A 24,187-nucleotide genomic window follows, 5' to 3' on the forward strand; every position below is an offset into this window, starting at 1 on the left:
GTTGCTATTTTCTCGAGTCTACTGTATCTCTGATAAGTCATATGAGCACTTTAAGCACATGAACAGTAATGTACCTATTTTGAAAATAATGTTTTATACCTGAACTCTTTTTTCATGTTTATTACATTTTCTTGTTAATATATATATGGTATGAAGCAATCTTACGGTGACAGGAAATAACTACAGAATTCATGCATGTACTTACTAATCCACACAGGGAGTGGAAGATCACAAAACACAATATTACACCTGACTGACCTATATAGGCAGTGAAACACCAAGCTACCAGTACCTGCCCGCATGTGAAAGATATAAGTAGTGTCAGTGATAATAGGGAGACAAAAAAATCTGGCCTATGCCTTCCAATTCCATTGAAATACATTTGAATTCGTTGGGTTTTGTTTTGTTTTTTGAGGGACCAAGCTGAAAAAGGATAGAAAATATAAAGACTCTCCTTCCTAAGCAGGGACACTTGTAATGTATGCAAAACACTTTCTGTGAACTCTAAGGTGCCAGAAGTACTCCTCGTTTTTTTTGCTGATACAGACTAACACGGTTACCACTCTGAAACTAGTTTTTGTGTTTGTTAGAAGGCCACTGTCATCTTGAGACACGATTTCTCCTGCACCAGGAGCAGAGCTGGTGTAAAGGGGTCATAGAACAATCATGAGTCAGGCCCAGATGTGTTGAAACATGACTTGGTCCAATGGATATTGTAACAGGTCTTTCTAAAACAGTCTCCCAAACAAAGATGTGCAAGTTCATTCTAATAGGATTTGGTTGTAGTCCTGCTTCTTGCACACGTTTTCTGATGTTTCTTTCTCCTTCACACGTCATTTTTTTCAAAATGAAAGGATATTTCACTCAAAAACCGGATAGTGAAAATTCATCTCTTTAAACAGGTAATAGATACCTAAAACGCTCCTGTTAAATGGTATAATTTCACAGGTCATTTTACCAGAAAACACACAATAGACATGACAAAATACAGTATCATAGATAGAGGATTAAACAACTGACTAGTGTCTGCTCTGAAAAGTGTCTGCTCTAAAATTCAGTACCGCCCAAATTTTACTCAAGGTGTGAAAACAACTGGAATATGTTAATTGAAAGACCTTGATTCAGGCCTATATTTCTATTTCCTTTCTCCCCTCCACCCAACTATTTGTGCTCTTTTCCATCAGATAATATGTCACATTTTGAAATTTTTATATGTCTTTTAGAACTTGTAGCTCTAGAAGTTAAGTAGTTAATCAGATACCAACCTCACCTGACAAACCAAAAGCTATATGTAAACAATGATAGAAGGGTTGTTTTTAACACAGATCAGTGTGTGTTTGTATTTTTAAAGGGGGATGAGAAAAGTGCAGTGTTCCAATGTAAATACATTAGGGAAGGGCCAGGTTCACCAAAATTCTTACCAAAAGCTGGGCAGTGCAGTTTAAATATGTTGTTTTGCCTAAGGGAAGACTAGTATTTAAAAGTAGGCAGGGAGATGCAGCTCCCAGCAGGTAAAATTCCAGCTGTCTAGCACATCAACTAGTTCAAGTTGGCTTTTTTTAATTTATTACTATGCTCTTGGGCCATCTGTTTAGTCATAGTCTGGTCAGCTGTTTTTTTCCGTTAGGCTCTTTAATTTGAAATCTTATTTGAAGTCAACAATTTTTTTCTTAGTTTAGGAGAGGTTAAGAAGCTTGTTTTCCATTTCTCAGCCTTTGTTCTTACATTTGTGCAGCATAAATTGATAGCATGCTCAAGATCTTGTTTATAACGCCTTTACATATACTACCTCCAAGACAGTGGCTCTAACCAGGAGCAAGTGTAATTTAAAACCCTATTATGGTTAGCAGGTAAAAAGACTTCATCATCTTGACTGAAACACAGTAACTTTCTCAGTAGCTGAGTTATCCTTCAAAAAGATCTGTTTACAAGGCTGATGGCCAGATCTTGTATTGGTTAAAAGTGAAAGAGTGTACTAATCTCTCTTTGGCTCCATAGTTGCTTCCAGCAATTAGGTTACCTAATGCCAGTCTTCTATGTATGTGTATAATATACACAGTAATTAATCTGTCATTTAAAGATACCCCCCCCCCAGGAAGTACTAGAGGAGTGGCTTGCTGATCTAAACTTTGCCTTTAAAACACCTCCCTTTCCTGAAACCAGCCTTTCTGTCTTCTAAGTTAGACAAATTGAATTCCATATAGTTTGTGATTGGGATGTTTTTCACTTGTGGTTCTGTGTGAGACATTAAAGAGCCCATTGCTCTTTTTGTAAGTGCAGAGGATTAGGTATTTGTCTTTGCAAAAAGAAAAGGAGTACTTGTGGCACCTTAGAGACTAACCAATTTATTTGAGCATGAGCTTTCGTGAGCTACAGCTCACTTCATCGGAAGTGAGCTCACGAAAGCTCATGCTCAAATAAATTGGTTAGTCTCTAAGGTGCCACAAGTACTCCTTTTCTTTTTGCGAATACAGACTAACACGGCTGTTACTCTGAAACCTGTGTTTGTCTTTGTGTCTTTAGCCAGATTTCTCTCATCAGTGATTTTATGCAGCATGCTGTATGCTGGTTGTGGTGGCTGCACTTTTTAATGCTGTTCTAGGCATTTACTGTAGATACATAAGAACGGCCATACTAGGTCAGATCAATGGTCCATCTAGCCCAGCATCCTGTCTTCTTACAGTGCCAACGTCAGGTGCTTCAGAGGGAATGAACAGAACAGGCAATCACTGAGTCATCCATCCCCTATTGTCCACTCCTAGCTTCCAGCAGTCAGAGGCGAGGGACACCCAGAGCATGGGGTTGCATCCCTGACCATCTTGGCTGATAGCCATTGATAGACCTTTTGTCCACGAACTTATCTAATTCTTTTTTGAGCCCAGTTATATTTTTGGCCTTCACAACATCCCCTGGCAGGGAGTTCCACAAGTTGATTGCGTTCTGTGAAAAAGTACTTCCTTTTGTTTGTTTTGAACCTGCTGCCTATTAATTTCATTGGGTGACTTCTGGTTCTTGTGTTATGTGAATGAGTAAATAACACTTCCTGATTCACTTTTTCCACACCATTCATAATTTTATAGACCTCTATCATATCCCCCCTTAGTTGTCTCCTTTCCAAGCTGAAAAGTGCCAGTCTTTTAAATCTCTCCTCATATAGAAGCTGTTCCATACCCTTAATCATTTTTGTTGCCCTTCTCTGCATCTTTTCCAATTCAATGTATCTTTTTTGAGATGGGGTGACCAGAACTGCACGCAGTATTCAAGGTGTGGGTGTATCATGGATTTATATAGTGGCATTATGAAATTTACTGTCTTCTTATCTATCCCTTTCCTAATCGTTCCTAACACTCTGTTAACTTTTTTGACTGCCGCTGCATATTAAGCAGATGTTTTCAGAGAACTATCCACAATGACTCCAAAACCTCTTTCTTGAGTGGTAACAGCTAATTTAGATTCCATCATTTTGTATGTGTAGTTGGGATTATGTTTTCTAATGTGCATTACTTTGCATTTATCAACATGGAATTTCATCTGTCATTTTGTTGTCCATTCACTCAGTTTTATGAGATCCCTTTGTAACTCTTCGCAGTCTGCTTTAGATTAAACTCTCTTCAGTAATTTTGTATTGTTTGCAAATTTTGCCACCTCACTGTTTACTTCTTTTTCCAGATAATTTATGAATACAGTAGAACCTCAGAGTTACGAACACCAGCATTATGAACTGACCAAACAGCCACACTCCTGATTTGGAACCGGAAGTATGGAATCAGGCAGCAGCAGCAGCCCCCCAAAAAAAAGAGGGGGGGAAAAAGGCAAATACAGCACAGTACTGTGTTAAATGTAACTACTAAAAAAAATTGAAAGTTTAAAAAAAAAGATTCGACAAGATAAGGAAACTGTTTCTGTGTTTGTTTCATTTAAATTAATATGGTTAAAGATAGCGTTTTTCTTCTGCATAGTAAAATTTCAAAGCTGTATTAAGTCTATGTTCAGATGTAAACTTTTGAAAGAACAACCATGATGTTTTGTTCAGCTTTACAAACCTTACAGAGTTATGAACACCCTCCATTCCCAAGATGTTTGTAACTCTGAGGTTTTACTGTATGTTGAACATCATTGGTCCCAGTACAGATCCCTGGGGAAACCACTGTTTACCTCTCTCCATTCTGAAAACTGAAACTTTGTTTCCTGTCTTTTAACCAGCTAATGATCCATGAAAGGACCTTCTCTCTTATCCCATGACTGCTTACTTTGCTTAAGAGCCTTTCGTGATGGACCTCATCAAGGGCTTTCTGAAAGTCAGGTACACTATAACCACAGGATCACTCCTGTCCACGTGACTGTTAACCTCCTCAAAGAATTCCAATAGTTTGGTGAGGCATGATTTCCATTTACAAAAGCTATGTTACTCTTCTCTAACAAATCATGTTCATCTGTATGACTGATAATTCTGTTCTTTACTATAATTTCAACCAATTTGCCCAGAACTGAAGTTAGGCTTACCAGCCTGTAATTGCCAGGATCACTTCTGGAGCCTTTTAAAAAAATTGGCAACACATTAGCTATCCTCCAGTCCTCTGGGGCAAAAGCTGATTCAAATGGTTTGTTACATACCACACTTAGTAGTTCTGCAATTTCATATTTGAGTCCTTTGGAACTCTTGGGTGAATATCATCTGGTCCTGGTGACTTTTTACTGTTTAATTTATCAAGTTCCAAAACTTCCTCTATTGATACCTCAATCTGGGACAGTTTCTCAGATTTGTCACCTAAAAAGAATGGCTCAGATGTTAAAGACTCTCTCACATCCTCTGCAGTGAAGACTGATGCAAAGAATTCATTTAGCTTCTCCACAATAGCCTTGTCTTCCTTGAGTGCACCTTTCGCACCTGGATCGTCCATGGCCCTACTGATTGTTTGGCAGGCGTCCTGCTTCTGATGTACTTAAAATGTTTGTTGTTGTTAGTTTTTGAGTCTTTGGCTAGTTGCTCTTCACATTCTTTTTTGTCCTGCCTAATTATACTTTACACTTGACTTGCCAGAGTTTATACTTTACACTTCAATCTGGATAGAAAGTTAGTTGGAACTAAGAAGTTTGAGGTAGAAAGTTAGTTGAAATGCTTTGGAGTTAAAGGTTTTAAAAGATTGTACTTCAAGACACAAAAGGAAAACAATTTACTTCTTTCTATCTGACAGACTCATCTCCTGGTTAACATTTTTTATAGAGATTTTATCACAGTTTTTGAAAAGCTGTTTGACATTGATCTTATGAACTTCCTGTCATTCACCATCAGTGTTTGGTTTAAAATGTATTTGTGGTTTTCAGGCTCACATCTCTCAGTATGTGCTCACTGCTCATTATTGTTTGGGTTTATTTTCTGTGATGGAGGTGGGATTGGATTTAAAATGTTCTGTTTAATGTAATTAATTTTAATTTATTTCTTATTTGACTGAAAATATCAAGGGTAAGATATTGATAACTTTCCTCACACTGAATAATCTTTATACCTCAAGTTGCTGCATTGAAATCAGTGAGATTACGCATGCTATTCAAAGTGAACAAGGGCATCAGAATATGACATTAATTGAAACCAGAATAACAAAGTTCAAGCATTTGCCTTAGTCCAACTGTGTTTATTAATGAAATAGAATGACTGTAACTCAAGTGAGTTGTGAAAAGGCTGGTTTTTTATCCCAGGATTGGAGCCATTTTTACTGATAAATTTGCAGTCCACAGACAAAAGGTTGGTTGATCACCAGCAGGTTGTAAAAACTGTCTTTGAATCGAACTAAGCTGCACACAGCGTACATAGAGAGGAACTCACTTTTAAACGAGTTCAGGTGACTTTTAAGTAACCATATGGTAGAGTCCAACAAAGGGACCACCTAACTTGGTTGGCGCTTTCCAGAGAAGGGATGTAATGTAGTAGAGAGGTTGTGTAGATCCAGACAAAGGGAAATAATGTGTTTTTTCATCCAGATTCTCCTGTTTCCTCCCAGATGCATGAGTTCCCAAAGGGAAGGATTGTGGAAGCTTTATTTAAGTATATCTGTCACACACACAGCTCTGGGACAGCTCCCCTTGGTTGGCCACTCACCTGGCTGCTGTGTTTGGGCCACCCACACTAGGCCCTGTGTGCTTTTAAGCTTTACTGGGTCTCAGCAGGCTGCAGCACTGTTTCTCCCCTTGTCCTCCCTGGCACTCTTCCTGGGCACAGATGTGTGATGACTGAATGCACCCCTGTATTCATACCCTACACATGATTATAGTAATCTTTGTACACGGCATGCCTTGGGAGGTATCATTTGAAAATTCATGACTTGCTGATCAGTAATATGGTGAAATGCATGTAGTAACATTATGTGTAAAGTTATGAACATAAACTGAAATCATGACTGAAGTCTGTTTCCCAAATAAATCTGGGGTGTAGCTAAAACAGTTTTTCAAAGACAAAGAGCAAGCTGATGCCCCAGCCAGGTGTCAACAAAACTGATAGGCCCCTGTCAGGAGCCATGGGTCTTGAATACTGTTCCACAGGATTCTTAGGCACTGGTAAGTGCTAAATTCCCATCTGAAGATCTACTAACAGTTTCTCGGACAGAAGCTGAACCCTGACAGAGGATAGTCGGACTCTAGTCCTGGAACCTGACTGGCAGAATGCTGAGGGCCCAGCCTGGCCTGACTCTGGTTACTGGGTCATTGTTCCACTCTCAAGTTTGTCTTGTGCTTCTGATCTCCTGTTATCCTGACCCAGCTGACTCTTGACTCCCATACTGTGGCTATGGACTCTGGCTCTGACCATTAGGTCTGACTGCCCATGACCTGGCTTTGACAGCCATCATCTATCAAGTGGCCCTCTTTGGGAAGAAAGGGGAGTAGGGACAAAGAGATCTGCATCTTAGCAAAGAAACAGCATGAGGTCTCCTTCCTTCACCAGATCCCTTGTCTCTTGGTTCTCAGCTGGAAATGCTTTTCAAAGAGGGGCTGAAACTATAAAAAGGACGGGCAGACACCCTCCTCTCTCCTTGCTCATCTCATTCTCTGCACCTGGGAAGATAAAAGAAACAGCTGTTGGACTCTGGGGGAGGGGTTCTGACCTCAAAGTTTGGTCAGTGATGCTGTTGGAACCATGTGGTGAGAAACTTTGCTTTAAATCTAACATAGTTTGTTAAAAATGCTTTCTAATGCCTACCTTGTCTTCTTCTTCTAACCACTTCTGACTTATGCCTCATTTCTTATACTTACTTAAAATCTATCTCTTTGTAGTTAATAAACCTGTTTTTATTGTATCTAATCCAGTATTTAAGATGAAGTGTCTGGGTAACTTCATTTAGCGTGGCAAGTTGTGTGTATATTACTCCCTTAAAGCAATAACAGACTTAATATATTTGGACTGTCCAGGACAGGGCTGGGTAGTACAAGACATACATTTCTGAGGAAAAATCTGGGACTGGGAATGTAGGGGGTCACCTTATCAAAGGCTTTCTGACAATACAAGTACACCATATCCAATGGATCACTCTTGTCCACATGCTTGTTGAACCCCTCAAAGAATTCTAGTAGATCAGTGAAGCATGATTTCCCTTTACAGAAACCATGTTGACTATTCCCCAACATCTATGTTCATCCTTGTGTCTGATAATTCTGTTCTTTACTATTTGCCCAACCAATTTGCCTGCAACTGAAGTTAGGCTTACTGGCCTGTAATTGCCAGCATCGCCTTTGAAGCCTTTTTAAAAAATTGATGTCACATTAGCTATCCTCCAGTCATCTGGTACAGAAGCTGGTTTAAATGATAGGTTACATCACACAATTAGTAGTTTTGCAATTTTACATTTGAGTTCCTTCAGAACTCTTGGGTGAATAGCATCTGGTCCTGATGACTTATTACTGGGCAGCATAGTATGGGGAGGAGGTGACCAGCCCTCTGTGGAGAAAGAAGTGGTTCAGAACTATTTAGAAAAGCTGGACGAGCACAAGTCCATGGTGCCGGATGCACTGCATCCGAGGGTGCTAAAGGAGTTGGCGGATGTGATTGCACAGCCATTGGCCATTATCTTTGAAAACTCATGGCGATCGGGGGAGGTCCTGGATGAATTCTGAAGCACTTTGAGTCAAGGAAAGTGATCAGGAAGAGTCAGCATGGATTCACCAAGGGCAAGTCATGCCTGACTAACCTAATTGCTTTCTATGATCAGATAACTGGCTCTGTGGATGAGGGGAAAGCAGTGGACGTGTTATTCCTTGACTTTAGCAAAGCTTTTGATATGGTCTCCCACAGTATTCTTGCCAGCAAGTTAAAGAAGTATGGGCTGGATGAATGGACTATAAGGTGGATAGAAAACTGGCTAGATTGTCAGGCTCAACAGGTAGTGATCAATGGCTCCATGTCTAGTTGGTAGCCGGTATCAAGCAGAGTGCCCCAAGGGTCGGTCCTGGGGCCAGTTTTGTTCAATATCTTCATTAATGATCTGGAGGATGGCGTGGATTGCACCCTCAGCAAGTTTGCAGATGACACTAAACTGGGAGGAGTGGTAGATACGCTGGAGGGTAGGGATAGGATACAGAGGGACCTGGACAAATTAGAGGATTGGGCCAAAAGAAATCTGATGAGGTTCAACAAGGACAAGTGCAGAGTCCTGCACTTAGGATGGAAGAATCCCATGCACTAGGGGACCGAATGGCTAGGCAGCAGTTCTACAGAAAAGGACCTAGGGGTTACAGTGGATGAGAAGCTGGATATGAGTCAACAGTGTGCCCTTGTTGCCACGAAGGCTAACGGCATTTTGGGCTGTATAAGTAGGAGCATTGCCAGTAGATTGAGGGATGTGATCGTTCCCCTCTATTTGGCATTGGTGAGGCCTCATCTGGAATACTGTGTCCGGTTTTGGGCCCCACACTACAAGAAGAATGTGGAAAAATTGGAAAGAGTCCAGTGGAGGGCAACAAAAATGATTAGGGGGCTGAAGCACATGACTTATGAGGAGAGGCTGAGGGAGGTGGGTTTGTTTAGTCTGCAGAAAAGAAGAATGAGGGGGGATTTGATAGCTGCTTTCAACTACCTGAAAGGGGGTTCCAAAGAGGATGGATCTAGAGTGTTCTCAGTGGTAGCAGATGACAGCACAAGGAGTAATGGTCTCAAGTTGCAGTTGGGGAGGTTTAGGTTGGATATTAGGAAAAACTTTTTTACTAGGAGGGTGGTGAAGCACTGGAATGGGTTACCTATGGAATCTCCTTCCTTAGAGGTTTTTAAGGCCCGGCTTGACAAAGCCTTGGCTGGGATGATTTAGTTGGGGATTGGTCCTGCTTTGAGCAGGGGATTGGACTAGATGACCTCCTGAGGTCCCTTCCAACCCTGATATTCTATGATTCTATGATTACTGTTTAATTTATCAATTTGTTCCAAAACCTTTTCTAATGACACCTCAATCTGGGACAGTTCCTCGGATTTGTCACCTAAAAAGAATGGCTTGGGTTTGGGAATCTCCCTCACTTCCTCAGCTGTGAAGACTGAGACAAAGAATTCATTTAGTTTCTCTGCAATGGCCTTATCATCCTTAAGTGCTTCTTTAGCATCTCGATTGTCCAGTGGCCCCACTGGTTGTTTATCAGGCTTCCTGCTTCTGATGTACTTACATATTTTGCTGTTACTTTTTGAGTCTTTGGCTAGCTGTTATTCAAATACTTTTTTGGCCTTCCTAATGATATTTTTACACTTCACTTGCCAGAGTTTATGCTACTTTCTATTTTCCACAACAGGAATTAATTTACACTTTTGAAAGGATGCCGTTTTGCCTCTAACTGCTTCTTTTACTTTGTTGTTTAGCCAGGGTGACAGTTTTTTGTCCTCTTAGTATGTTTTTTTAATTTGAGGTATACATTTAAATTGAGCCTCTATTGTGGTGTCTTTAAAAAGTTTTCATCCAGCACGCAGGGATTTCACTTTTGGTGCTGTACCTTTTAATTTCTGTTTAACTAACTTCCTCATTTTTGTGTAGTTCTCCTTTCTGAAATTAAATGCTTCCGTGGTGGGCTGCTTTGGTGCTCCCCCCTAGCCCCCCCGAGGGATGTTAAAGCCAGGGTATGATGGCAAGCTGCAGTTCATGGGTTCTCAAACTTCATTGCACTGTGACCCCCTCCTGACAACAAAAATTACTTCACAACCCCTGGATGGGGGACTGAAGCCTGAGCCCACCCAAGCCCCACTGCCCAAGGTCGGCGGGGGGGAGGGGGGTGGCCGTGGTCAAAGTCTGAATCTCCACCGCTTTGGGCAGGGGGGCCAAAGCTGAAGCTCAAGGGCTTCAGTTCCTGGCAGGGGACCTGCACCCTGAGCCCTGCCACCCAGGGCTGAAGTCCTCAGGCTTTGACTTTGGCCCTGTGCAGGGGGGGGTCGGGCTTCAGCCTGGGGTCCCAGCAAGTCTAAGTCAGCCCTGGGGGTGACACTGTGGGATCCCGACCCACAGTTTGAGAACTGCTGAGTTAGACAAACATATGTGGGTGTGACCTGCAAGCTATTTGTGAGCGGTCCAGGTTGGGAGCAACAACAGTAAGGCATTGCAAGGCACCCCAGGTTGCAGGGCAAGGGTGACACAGTCCCCCACTGGTCTGGATTGCACCCTGGTATGTCACAAGGTGCTCTATTAACTTTCATGGAAATGGCACCTCACGGCCCAGCTGTTGTAGGGCCCCCCCAGGCTCCTCAATAGCTTAAGCACACCCGTTCCCAGAATTCCACCTTGTGAGCACACTGGGTTTATAGTTGAACTCTTCAAGGGCATATGCTAGTTAAAGCACAGATGCACCTATGCTTTGCATAGTTTATAACAAATTATGCTTTTCTTTAGATAGCACAGATCCAGACAAAATAAAACAGCTGTTCACCATTCCCTTCTAGCTCATCCTTTATCTGGGAGTCCTTGGGGGTGCCTGTCTGTGTTGAGGTAGAATGACGGGCCCTTGCCTACCTGATCAGGCTCTTGTACTGCCTTGCTTTCTGCCCCAGAACATGGAGTCTCTCTTTCCCTCCCTCCTCCAGCCAATTTCCTTTGACTTTGATTTATCCAGTCACTGTCCAACTTTAAACTTTAAACAAACAATTTTAAACATACAGAGACCTCAGCCTCCATAGTATCGTGGCAAACACACCATTAAAATCCTTTTAATGTTTTATTAAAGATACAGAAAAGAAGGAAAAACAGTTAAAGCATTTGAAATGTGAAGTATTAAGTAAAACTTTTATTTTAATAACATTTCCCACCCTTTCCCTTTAGCTGGAGAGAGTTTTTAGAAGGAAAAAAAATTCTTGTTTGACAGTCTTTTAGATGGTATCAAAGATGACGATAACTGCCATTTGGGTAAAAGAGAAGTTAGTTAAGATGAGCTGAAGCTGCTGCAGTTGCTGCTCTTGTTATTCTGATCCTGTTTCCCCTCAGGTGGTCTTTGGGATTCAGCTGGGAGCTGATTGGGGTGGTAAAGTCATCTGGGTCCTTCTCTCTAGCCCAGTTTGGTCAGGGCATCTCTCTGGATCAGGATGACAAGAGCCTGGGCTCCCAGGAGGCGGTTGGGGCAGTAGGCATAATGGTGAAGCTTGCTCTAGCCTCCATTTATTCTTCCCTATTTCCCCCTGCAAAGTTCCTTTCTTTAAGGATTCAAAAGGGGAGTGGTAGGTGGAATAGCCCAACCCCTCATTATTTTGTCCACCAATTAGGCCTAATATCCAATATATCAATTTGGGTTCATTAATTTTGTTTCCACATCTTCTGATTTGGCCAAGCATGATTTTAACACAGTCCTTGAGTTTTATCGGTAGGCTTTTTTGTTTAGACTAATTTAGTCTCTCTCTCTGTTTTTATTGCACCTGTTTATCACGTTCATTATTGAAAATAACTAGTTTTCATGGTTAATTTCCATGTAGGCAATAGTTATATAGACCAATTATCACAACATCACCCATCAGTCTTAGGGGGCCCTAGTAGGCCAAAATCTTCCTAACTGATATAGCACTATGCACACAAGTGCTTATGCAAAACTTTTGGAAAAAAACCCCACCCCCCTGAGTGACCTAAGTTTTGCCGGCATAAGCACTTGTGTGCAAAATGCTATATCGGCAGGAGACAGTTGATGATTACCTGTTCATTCCCTCTGGAGCACCTGGCATTGGCCACTGTCAGAAGGCAGGATACTGGGCTAGATGGACCTTAGATCTGTCCCAGTAGGGCTGTTCTTCTGACTTTAAAGTTGATGAGTCTGTTTGTCTATTTTTGGGTGCAAATATATATTGAGATGTTTAAACACTTTCAGAAAATAGCTTCTGAAGTCATTCTGTGTATGTCACTGGTTGTACCAAACCCAAACCCCTTGTGGAGTTAAATTGTATTCCTGTTGACTTTGGTATATCCCTTTTGCACACAACAGGACTAGTGTTTTTATTCTCTTTTCTCTTCCATCTCTATCTGGCTAAACATGCAAATAGCTGACAATTCTTTTACAAGTGTGCACACACTTCTCAAATGACTATGTCATTAGGATTTGGCTCTAAGGGGAGGATAAGTGCCTCCAAGTTGTTAGTGCCTGCCTTTTGCTGGTGGCCTGAAGGTCTTGTGCTATAAAACTGGCAGACATGCAGGACTTTGCTCCAGGTATCATGCAACAATAGTAGCGAAGTGAGAACCAGGATATTGAAGGGAGTAGGGACTGGAGAGGGGGAGAAGAGAGAGAGAATATGGAAAAGGGAGAGAGCCTAAGAGGTTATTAGGAGTCTGGGAAAACCTGGGGTAGCCTCCATCATTCTGGCCCTGTCACCATTAGCATCGCCAATTCTGCCCACTTCCAGTCCTTAACCTCCAGTCTCTCTCCTTCTGTCCCCAGTCAGTGTCCTCTGTCCTTCCCCACCACCTATTAAATTCTCTTTGCCTCCACCCTTTGCTCCCTACACCTCCCTACCAACAGTAACTGCCACCACAGTGCTACCTCTTCCCTGCAGAGTTCATGCTGGTTTGGCATTAACAGGAGGAACAAAGACAAGGGTAATCAGAGGCCATCTGAAGCCAGGTGTCACAATAGCCCCCACTCCGACCAGGAGGAGGAATAGATAGCAGATATGTTTGAGTGCCACACATGATACATGACATTTAGCAACCCTAATAAATGTACATGATCAGGAATATAGAGAAAGTACCCTTTATCAATAGACCCAGGAGCTCTAGAAGTTTATGATAAAAGAGAATCTTCTCATTAGTAACCGTTAAGAAATAAGATAAACACTAACTATTACTTCAGTACAGATCTCTTATCAGAAGTCAGTATTTCCCTTTCATAAAGTGATGGCAGTTGGTCCTTTGCAATTGCAGTAAGTGACCTGGTTTGTAGTGTAGAGTATGTTTCCCAGATCTGAAGAAGAGCTCTGTGCAAGCTTGAAAGCTTGTCTCTCTCACCAACAGAAGTTGGTCCAATAAACTATATTACCTCACCCACCTTGTCTCTCTAGATTTATATTAGGCACTTTTGCAATCTGATCCAAATGAATAATACTAAATTATTTATATGGTCTCATAATGAATTGAGAGATAAATAGACCCGAGAATTAGGACCAGGGAGGTGTTTCATAGTTAATCATTTTAGTACTCAAAATGTTTATTCACTACTTAATAGTTATTTCTGGATTTTCAGTAATAACCCCAGACATGCAACAATGAGCCTCATGTGTCTGCTTGAAGGGTCAGAAATATACAAGAAAAGCAACCCCCTCCCATCAAAACTAATGCCACAGAAAAATGCAAAGCTCTTAATCTGCTTTACATGTGATTTGAAAATGTCAGTTCTTGGGTCCAGCAGTTGTAAGAAGTAGTAATGGGGAAGTATGATGAATTAGTGGGAAAAACATATTTTTGCAAAAGAATATCCAACATTAATAAACATTAATAAAGGGTGATTTTTTTAAAGCTTTGATAAAAAATTTGAAATGCCTTCTTTGAAGTTTATCTCATTAAAAGTGCCCTGTAAGGGTTGTATTCTCAAATAACCGACTCCTGATCCACCTTTTTTCCTCCCTCAGATCTTTTAGGTTGCAGGATTTGATGTTTCTAACATATAAAAAGCCACATATGAAAAGCACACCTGAAATAGCAGTATGCAGCGTTGTTCTAGCTGAATTAGTCCCAGGACACGAGGAAGAGCTCTGTGTAGCTCGAAAACTTGTCCCTTTCACTAGCAGAAGTTGGTCCAATAAATGATATTACTTCACCCATCTTGTCTCTCTAATATCCTGGGAGCAACATGGCAACAACACTCTGTTCAACTTTTAAGATTTCTTCTGTCCCTGTGCTCAGGTAATGTATTAAATAACAAAGACTATGAAAATGTTATTTCTGTTCCAAGGGTAATATCAGAACTATAATAATTAGTAAACACTTTGAGTGGGACGTTCAAAACACTCATTCTTATCTTAACTCTGGTCACTGAAGTCAGTGGGAATTTTGCCACAGAGTTCAATGGGGATAGTTAGACCAATGCAGAGCACTTTCATAAATTCCACTCTCTGTTCTTAAGAGAACTTAAATAAATGACTATCATGTATAACCTAACCACACACAGCAAGGTCCTCTGTGTGTTTTCAAAACTAGCTGTGCTTCTTTAATTTTCTTCAGTGATTTTGAGACCTTTTATTTTGTGGATAATGATTTTTATTGATTACTAATTAGGAAAGGCTCCCTTCTCCTCCCTCTCCTCCTCCCCCCCACCAAGTATTTTTCTCTGACAAATGATATCAGGGCAATCACAGAGTTGGCAAGCCCTTGTGTCATGCATTGCTGATGTCACTGGTGCATCTGAAGTCTGCTCTAAGTCTTTGCTCTAAGTAAGCAATGATATTTTATTATAATAAAATCCTTTAGTTTCTTTTAAGTAGTGGTTTCCACCTGTTGTACAACTGTGTCTGGCCTCATGTCATTACTATAACATAGACCAAGACCATCCATTCTAATAGGTCTTTTACATCTCCCAGTTTCTATCTCCCTGAAAATGCAAGTGTGTTTCCTACGACATATTTTGTTTCCTACAATGCATTTTCCAATATTTTGGCCACTGTAATTTTAAAAATTGGAAGCAATGGGGCTTCCATGCCTTGCTTAGAGAATGAAATAAATGGCCCCACAGTAGCATGGGGCCTTTCATCATTAGATAGTGTTGAGTTTGGAATATGCTACATGTAGGTTTCTTCTTTGAGTGATTGCTTATGTGTATTTCACAATAGGTGTGCCTGCTCGCCATGTGCACCGGTGCCAGAAGTTTTCCCCCTAGCAGTACCCATAGGGGGGAGCGCCCCAGCGACACCTAGAGTGGCGTCTCCATGGCGCGGTATAAGGGGAGCTGCACGTTCCCCCCACCCTCAGTTCCTTCTTGCTGCCAGTGAAGGTGCGTCCGAACTACTCTGCTCCAGCTTTGCTGTAGCTAGTCCCCAGAACTGTTTGTTCATTCAGTGTTGGTACCTGTAGTTAATTAGCTGTTTAGTTAGTTCAGTTAGTCAGAGAACCCAGGTTGGGGCATGCCCTGCGCCTCAGGTTTTAAGTCATGCAGCACTTGTAGGCGATCTATGCCAAGGAGTGACCCGCATGCAGACTGTCCGTGCTGTTTGGGAGAAACCCGTATCAGCAATTGTTGCAAAATTTGAAGTCCTTTAAGCCTCAGACCAAGAGAGAGAGGGACATTAGGCTCCGGGCCATTCTCATGGAGTCGGCGCTGACCCCGACTCCGGCACGCCACTCTGAGCTGGCACCAGGCACTGCGGTGTCGGTGCGCGGCAACCTTCCGGTGCCATCGACCAGTCGGCACCGCTCCCCATCCATAGGGCACGCTAAGAAGGCAGAAAGATGCCTTCTTCGCAGCGGCAACAAGTGAAACCCAGGACAGAAGCTAAAGCCGTGCCAGGCAATCCTCGATCCCCACCCGCCTCTAGGCCTTCGACTCATGTAGAGCGGAGTAGCCCGGCCCCTTCAGAGCAGACCTCCCTGGATGTCTGGATGCCATTCACGCCGGAGGCCCTGTAGGCGGCCTGTGTCGTTATGTCCATGCTGGTACCAGGAACACCGCCGATGTCGGCCCCACACTCCAGGGGCAAGCCGCTGCTGGGATCTCCACTGTCACCCCCAGCTCAGTACCAGTCTCGGTCCAGGGAACATTCCCGATGCCGTTCGCCACCCAGTGATCGTTCAGGTAAAGTCCACATGGATTGCCCTCGACTCCCACCAGACTGTCTGGTTGGGTTCCATCCGACCGAGAATCTCGGCAACCGAGGGGACTGAGGTAGACGTCGCCAAAGGTCCTTGCCTTGGAGGGGTTATTGCAGCCGGTCACGGCACGGACGTTGACGCTGTTCCCGCTTGGAATCCCACTCCAAGACCCCGCTAAGCCATCTCCTCCTCAGCCCCGGGCGTCCATCACCATCATCTTGCCATTGCGGATCTGCTCGTCAGAGCCGATCGCAGAGCAGCTGTTACCAATGGTACCAGTCCTCCACGTCTGGATCGCGGTCCCGTGGTCTGCGTCGTTCCCGGCATCGCCTCTCCTCCCAGTCCAGGGACAATGGCAGGTCGTACGTTCGCCGGGCCAGGCCAGCCAGGCTGAACAACAGGCTCCACTGGTGCCGCAGCAGGTGCAGTGACACCAGGCCCCATGGCCGGCCCAATGGTACCAGTGGGCACCGTGGCCCCTGACGCAGCCCCTGGTGGGAGCTCGCTTGGTGGCCGGAGCTTCAGAAGGACCATTGGCCTCCCTCTCCAGACCTGTGAGAAAGGAGTCGGTGGGACATATATCCTCAGCACCGTGCCCAGAGACCGACCAGGTGGTGGACCCTCCGGTGCTGGCGGACACCCAGAGCACTGCACCGGCCTCCTCGCCCTCCCTGGATGAGGCAATTACGGCCCTGCCCCCCTCCGTGCTGCAGGAGGACTTTAGGGCCCACCAAGAACTCTTAAAAAGGGTGGAAACAAGCCTCCACCTCCAGGCAGAAGAAATGGAGAAGCCCTTGAACTCCCCATTTAATGTGCTGTCCTCTTCAGCACCGGGCAGGGTGTTCTTGCCTCTCCATGAAGGGGTGGCAAAAATTTCAAATGCCCTGTGGCAAACACCGGCCTCATTGGCCCCCATCTCTAAAAGGGTGGAACGCAAGTACTTTGTACCTGCCAAGGGACACAAGTACTTATACCCACCCGGTGCCCAACTCCCTTGTGGTTGAGTTGGTTAACCAGAGGGAATGGCATTCCCAGCCAGCCCCTACCCCAAAAAATAAAGACTCACAGAGGCTGGACTCTTTTGAAAGAAAAAATTATTCATCCTCGAGCTTTCAGTTACGAGTGGCAAACCACCAGGCTCTCCTGGACCGGTATGAGTTCAATCTGTGGGGCTCCCTGCCCAAGTTCGAGGACTCCCTCCAGAAGCGTGATAGGAAGGAGTTCAAAGTGCTAGTGGAGGAGGGTACGGCGGCTGCCAGGGCAACCCTGCAGGCAGCTTCGGATGTGGCGGACATGGCCGCGCAGTCCGGGGCCTCCGCGGTGTCCATGAGAAGAGCGTTGTGGCTCCTGCTCTCTGGGCTGTCCAGCAAGGCGCAGACCTCCCTGCAGGAGCTCCTGTTTGACGGCAAAGCTGTTTGTGGAACAAACGGATACAAAGCTACATGCATGAAAGACTCCCGCACAACCCTCCAGACTCGGGGTCTCTATGTTCCATCTCCAGCTAAATCTAAGTTCAAGCCGCAGCAGACTCCCGCTCAGGCCACCCACCCGAAATACGAGGCCGCCTGTAAGAAGTCGCGGGACTATAAGAGGCGCCCTCAGAGGCAGTCTCGACCTGCCTCCCAACCTGGGTTCTCCAAGGGCAAGCAGGTGGGGAAAAGGCAGTTTTGATGGGATGCTTAGGGGCGCACTGCCAGTTCTCATCAGGGATCCACCCTCAATAAAGTTTTCCTTCTTCAATTTGTTTTGTGCTTTCCTCCCGGAGCAATTGCAGCTGACCTCAGACCAATGGGTCCTCAACACCATCTCACAGGGCTACACCCTCCAGTTTACTTCCTCACTGCCCAACCATCCCCTGCCCCCGTCACTCCTGGGGGACCCCTCGCATGAAGCTCTGCTGGAGCAGGAGGTGGGGCGGCTTCTGGGTCTAGAAGCAGTGGAAGTGGTGCCCGGGGAGTTCAAAGGCAAGGGGTACTACTCCCGCTATTTCCTTATCCTGAAGGCCCAAGGGGAACTCAGGCCCATCCCAGATCTGCAATGTCTGAACCAGTACATGGTGAAGCTCAAGTTTCGCATGGTCTCCCTGGCCTCCGTCATCCCCTCCCTGGATCCTGGGGACCAGTACGCTGCCCTCGATCTGCAGGATGTGTACTTCCACATTCATATATTCAAGGGGCACAGACGCTTCCTCCATTTTGTGGTGGGGCAGAATCACTACCAATTTACGGTCCTCCCGTTTGGCCTGTCCACTGCCCCCAGAGTATTTACAAAATGTATGTCAGTGGTAGCGGCCTACCTCAGGCACCGGGGGCTCCAGATCTTTCCCTATCTGGATGATTGGCTGGTCAAGGGCAGCTCCTGGTCGCAGGTGAGGGATCGTGTGACGCTCCTGCTGTCCACGTGCACCGCTTTGGGCCTGTTGGTAAACAACACCAAGTCCACATTAGTCCCGGTTCAACGCATAGAGTTTATCAGGGCGCTCCTGGATGCCTCATTGGCCCGAGTCTCCCTCCCACTGGACTCAGGTTTGAGGTTCGAGAGCCTGAAGGGGCTCATTGACACAGTCACAAGTTTCCCGGTGACAACATCCAGAACGTGCCTCCAGCTTTTGGGTCACATGTCAGTGTGCACGTACATGGTCCATCGTGCCAGATTCAGGATGAAGCCCCTCCAGCGGTGATTGTCCTCGGACAGGCCAGGGACAGGATGGACAAAATCCTCACCATACCCGACTTGGTGATCGCCTCCCTATGGTGATGGTCCGCCCCAAGTAACATGCTCCAAGGGATCCCATTCAGGGACAGGGCCCCATCGCTGGAACTGGTGTCCGATGTGTCAGACCTGGTTTGGGGGGCCCATGTGGGGAATGTTCAGACCCAAGGTCTGTGGTCGGCTCAGGATCTGACCGTACACATAAACGTCAAGGAACTCAGGGTGGTGCGGCTGGCGTGCGTGGCCTTCCGCTCACACCTGGAGGGCAGGGTGGTCAGGGTCCTCACGGACAACACGGCCTCCATGTTCTATATCAACAGGCAAGGCGGGGCCCGATTCTCTGCCGTGAACCCCTCAGGCTGTGGGATTTATGTATAGCCCACAACATCTGCCTAAAGGCCTTCCATCTACCGGGTGCCCGGAACATGCGGGCGGATCACTTGAGCAGGAACTTCTCCTTTCAGCATGAGTGGTCTCTCCACCCGGAAGTGGCTCACAGGCTTTTCCGAGTGTGGGGGACTCCCCAGGTGGACCTGTTCGCAACTCGGCAAAACCGGCGCTGTCCCCGGTTCTATTCCAAGGAGGGACTGGGACGGGGCGCTATCTCCAATGCCTTTCTCCTGTCCTCGTCAGGCCAGTTTCTGTATGCCTTCCCCCTGTTCCCACTGATCAGCAAGGTCCTGGAAAATGAAGATGGACAAGGCCCGGGTCCTCCTGATTGCCCCGGCATGGCCCAGGCAACATTGGTACGGGATCCTCACGGGCCTGGTGGTTGCTCCACCGTGGCCGTTGCCGTTCCACCCGAACCTGCTCTCCCAGGACCAGGGCCGCCTCCTCCACCCCAACCTAGTGGCTCTCCACCTCTCAGCATGGCTGCTCAACGGTTAGGTCGGGAGGAAAGGACGTGCTTAGAAGGGGTTCAACGCGTCCTCCTAGAAAGCAGACGGTCCTCCACATGCCGCACCTACTTGGCAAAGTGGTCCCGGTTCTCCAGATGGGCAGATGCGTGGGGCGTTTCCCTGGTGGCCGCCCCGATCCATCTTATCCTGGACTATCTTTTCCACCTTAGAGCCCAGGGCCTGGCACCCTTGTCAGTCAAGGTGCATCTGCATATCGGTCTTCCATCCGCTGGTGCAGGGTCACATGGAATTCTCCCATGCTATGACTGGCCAGTTCCTCAAGGGGTTGGACTGTCTTTTTCCGTATGCTAGGCCCCCGGTCCCGCAGTGGGACCTGAACCTGGTGTTGGCCCGTCTCACGGGGCCCCCATTTGAGCCACTAGCCACGTGCTCCTGGTCCCACCTCTCGTGGAAGGTGGCCCTCCTGGTCGCTATCAGGTCGGCCAGGTGGGTCTCGGAGCTCAGGGCCCTGACCTCCAAGCCTCCATACACGGTTTTTCATAAGGACAAGGTCCAGCTCCTTCCACACCCTACATTCCTCACGAAGATGGTCTCCGCCTATCACATGAGTCAGGACATTTTTCCACTGGTCCTCTGCCCCAAGCCCCACGCATCCAGTGGGGAGCGCTGTCTCCACATGCTCGGTGTGCGACAGGCTCTGGCTTTCTACCTCAAGCGGACCAAGCCATTCAAAAAGTCCTCGCAACTGTTCATCGCCTCGGCTGAGCACATGAGAGGTCGGTCGATCTCCACTCAGCGGCTCTCCAACTGGGTCACTTCGTGCATCCATACCTGTTATGATGTGGCGGGTATCCCCCCGCCACCAATTGTGAAAGTGCACTCGACTCGAGCGCAAGCCTTGTCAGCTGCCTTCTTGGCCCACGTCCCCATCCAGGACATTTGTAAGGCTGCCATGTGGTCTTTGGTTCACACGTTCACCTCGCATTATGTGATCGTCTCCCAAACCAGGGACGCCGCCGGGTTTGGCAGGGTGGTACTCCATCCCAAGAATTTGTGAACTCCTACCCACCTCCAACAGATATAGCTTGGAATCACCTATTGTGGAATTCACCTGAGCAATCACTCGAAGAAGAAAAGACAGTTACCTTTCTGTAACTGGTGTTCTTTGAGATGTGTTGCTCATGTCTATTCTACATCCCGCCCTCCTTCCCCTCTGTTGGAGTTGTCTGGCAAGAAGGATCTGAGGGTGGGGGGAGAGCATACTGCGCCATGGAGGCACCACTCCAGGGGTTGCTAGGGTGCTCCCCCCTATGGGTACTGCTCGGGGAAAAACTTTCGGCACCAGTGCAAATGGCGAGCACACACACCTATTGTGGAGTAGACATGAGCAACATATCTCGAAGAACACCAGTTACGGAAAAGGTCTTTTTGTGTGATGGCTCATATCATAAACAGGAAACAGCCTTTCTTTTTGCTGATTAGCAGTTTTAATATTTTAATCACATGGGTTTTTGTTTTTTCTTATCTGACCTAAGACTTTTTTTATCTAAAAGTTTGAAATGAGAGAGATTGCAAGGTTAGTGAGAACTCTGTCATTGGTATCTTATATCATTTCATTTAACAAAAAACTTTTAAAAAGTTAGCATTTATAGGAACTTCAAAAACTGCCCAGCCCTTTGCTTGCAAAATCAGGCCTTTTTGGGACATTTGACCATAAAAACTTGCATACCTGCTGTACTCCACCCCGGTCAACTGATGCTTCCTTCTTCTCAACCATCTCTGCTCTCATCCCTGGATTTTTGGTCTCCCTAAATAGATCCTGAAATCCTGGCAATATCTCCAGCAAGTCCTGGTCTACTTCCTCATTCTGCTGGTCTGCATGGTTCACAGAGTTGGCCCTAACCACTGCACTGCAAAGTCCCATGGTGCTGTTCAGAAGTATCCCTGCATGGAAGCAAGAGTGACAAGCATTCAGTCCAGCTCATTGTAAAAGGGGCATATTTTTTACCAAGACCTAGACCTACTATTGCTGTCCCTTGTCTTATCATATAGGACCCTCATTCCCATTATCTTTTCAGGGCACTGTGTCTGCTTTGAGTTACACCCCATCTTGACCAGTCACTCAGCCACCTGGTCATAGAATATCTGTCATGAGTTCATTTGGCCCTAGATCCCCTCTTCTCCCCGATGGCTACCAGCACTTGCACATTGGCTTCAGGCCAGATGGCAACACTTTCATATGAAAATCTCCTCTGAGACAAGCCAGTGACAGAATCAGAGTAAGTTGAACAAGTCAAAGAAGAAATTGATCGCAGTGAAAATAGCGTGAAACTCAGCTTCACTGTATGTAATAAGCACTGTTTGCACAGGAATCCATCTTCCAGCCAACTTGACCTGTGTGTGGAGTGCAGAAAGTAGACTGGACAGGTGACCTAATAAGAAATGATTGGTGCAGGTAGGATGGTCCTGGAGGTCTATTTGTACCATTAGCTATTGTGCCAGCAATCTCTGCCACCACTGGGGTAGGTGGAGGAGATCATAGTGGTGAGCCATGCTCAAAGGGGGTCTAATCCAAATAGGGATTATTGTGCCTGTTGGGAACATTTTGTGTGTGGATGTGAGGTGTGTTACAGCTATGTTAAGGGGACCACATGGTGTACTAGAATGCCAAATTTCTCTAGTATAAACAAGGCTGTTAGGGGCTATTATGCCATCACTGGGCATTTGCCTTGTACCTTGTTTCATCATTTACACCTGGGCAAAGTGAATGTAAATTGCCATCATGTCAGAATGGTAGTTTTTTACACTCTCGGCACTGACTAGGCTAGATCCTGGGGTGCAGTGCAACTCCACAGAGCAAAAGTTGGAGAAGGATGGTGCAAGGGTGGCTTAAAACTCAGCTTTTCAGCCCCCACACTGTGCTGCAGCTCTGTGGAAGGCCACTCCCCATGTGCTGAGGTAGAGCTAGGTGAGGAGTACTCTAGCTACAAGGGATGGAACCCATAGTTGTAGGTTGTCATGATGCAGGGATGCCACACCTCATCAGAGAGTCTGGCCTACTTTATGCAAATATAAATTACTACAGGAGGTGCAAGACAGTGGAGAATTGGCCCACGGTGTGGGAAATGTAATACAAGTGATTCCCTTTTATATTAATAGTTGTTAAACACATATGCTCAGTTCTTCTGGTTCTCAGCTGACATGGGGGAAAAAAAAGCAAAACATTCAAATGTTCCCAAGTGACCAGAACTGCCAGCTTTACAGTTACTTTGTGCTGCTGGAATGAACGGGTGACTGGATCCTTATTAATCTCCACCTAGCTGATCCCTCTCTAGAATTATTTTTTCATGTGTTCCACCCACCGCAAAATGATTTAGTTTGTACTGCCTTCTCCCCATGGCTTACTCAGAAAACCAAAACAAGTCTGAAGAGAATGAGAGGAGGAGGAGCAGTGAATTCATTTTGTGGGTGACGGTGTTGTTTCAGACAACAACTCCCCTGAATCTTGGTGGTGCTTGGAGTTTTCAGCACAAAGGTGGGAAAGGTACTGAGCTACTATGAGATTCAATACATAACAATGTGCAAGCTTCCTTTAGAGCTTCACACCCTACAATATTTGCCCATGATTAGTGGAAAGTTGATGTTATTGTAGGAACAATTTCTATGACCTAAAAGAGGTTAAAAGCTGATAAAATTTCAGTGTATATTTTCTTTGTTTCCTACCGATGATGATCACAACTTAAAAAAAAAAAAGTTCATGCTAAAAATAGGAAGTAGCACATACGGCAGTAAGAATAACGGCCAAATGTGGTCAGCTTCTTGAGGTGTGATTCACATCAACAGCCTTTATACATTTTCAGAGGTTCACTGACAGAGGAGTAGGATGCAAACTAAAACAAATGGAACTGTAGTGACACTATTTCCCTAGGCACTTGTGGTTGACATCTTTGTATGATATGTAGGAAAGAATTTGGAGTAAGAAATAAATAAAATGAGTTTAACGCTGAGAATAAATTTCCCTTATGATTGAAAGAGGTTTGAATGCAACAGGAATTCCATATTAAATGGGATACTGTCACGGCCTTACCTTTGCAAGAGGGTTATTATACTGTAGTACTGCAATAACTTTGGGTCTGTTTTTTTCCACTACAGAAAAACATGTTCTGAAGTTTGTAATTCAGTGATAAATCATGAATCTGAAACCTGATGCACACAAAGTTTTTGCCTATATGCAGAGGCTTACTGGAGCGGGGGGGGGGGGTGAGGAGGAAAGTTACTTAAGCTCTCTTTTACTCATGGAGTCATTAAAATAATGTGGCAACTGACAAATATCTTTGCAAATAAACTGGTACAATGAAAAGGAACAGAAAGCTTGGGCTTAATTCTTCA

The 24,187-nt window shown here is 45.3% G+C and overlaps 1 protein-coding gene across 1 annotated transcript in view; it reads left to right on the forward strand.

The window, feature by feature from the left end:
• Window positions 1-6,854: 6,854 nt before the first annotated feature.
• The window catches only part of SRGN (serglycin), a 28,147-nt gene continuing 10,814 nt past the window's right edge, over window positions 6,855-24,187 (forward strand). The window contains exons 1-2 of the mRNA XM_073353508.2: window positions 6,855-7,134; window positions 14,054-14,327. The gene's annotated coding sequence lies outside the window, so the exon portion shown is untranslated. The remainder of the gene's footprint in view (window positions 7,135-14,053; window positions 14,328-24,187) is intronic.

Source organism: Lepidochelys kempii, chromosome 7 (genome assembly GCF_965140285.1).
Source record: "Lepidochelys kempii isolate rLepKem1 chromosome 7, rLepKem1.hap1, whole genome shotgun sequence".
In the NCBI taxonomy this organism is placed as follows: Eukaryota; Metazoa; Chordata; order Testudines; family Cheloniidae; genus Lepidochelys; species Lepidochelys kempii.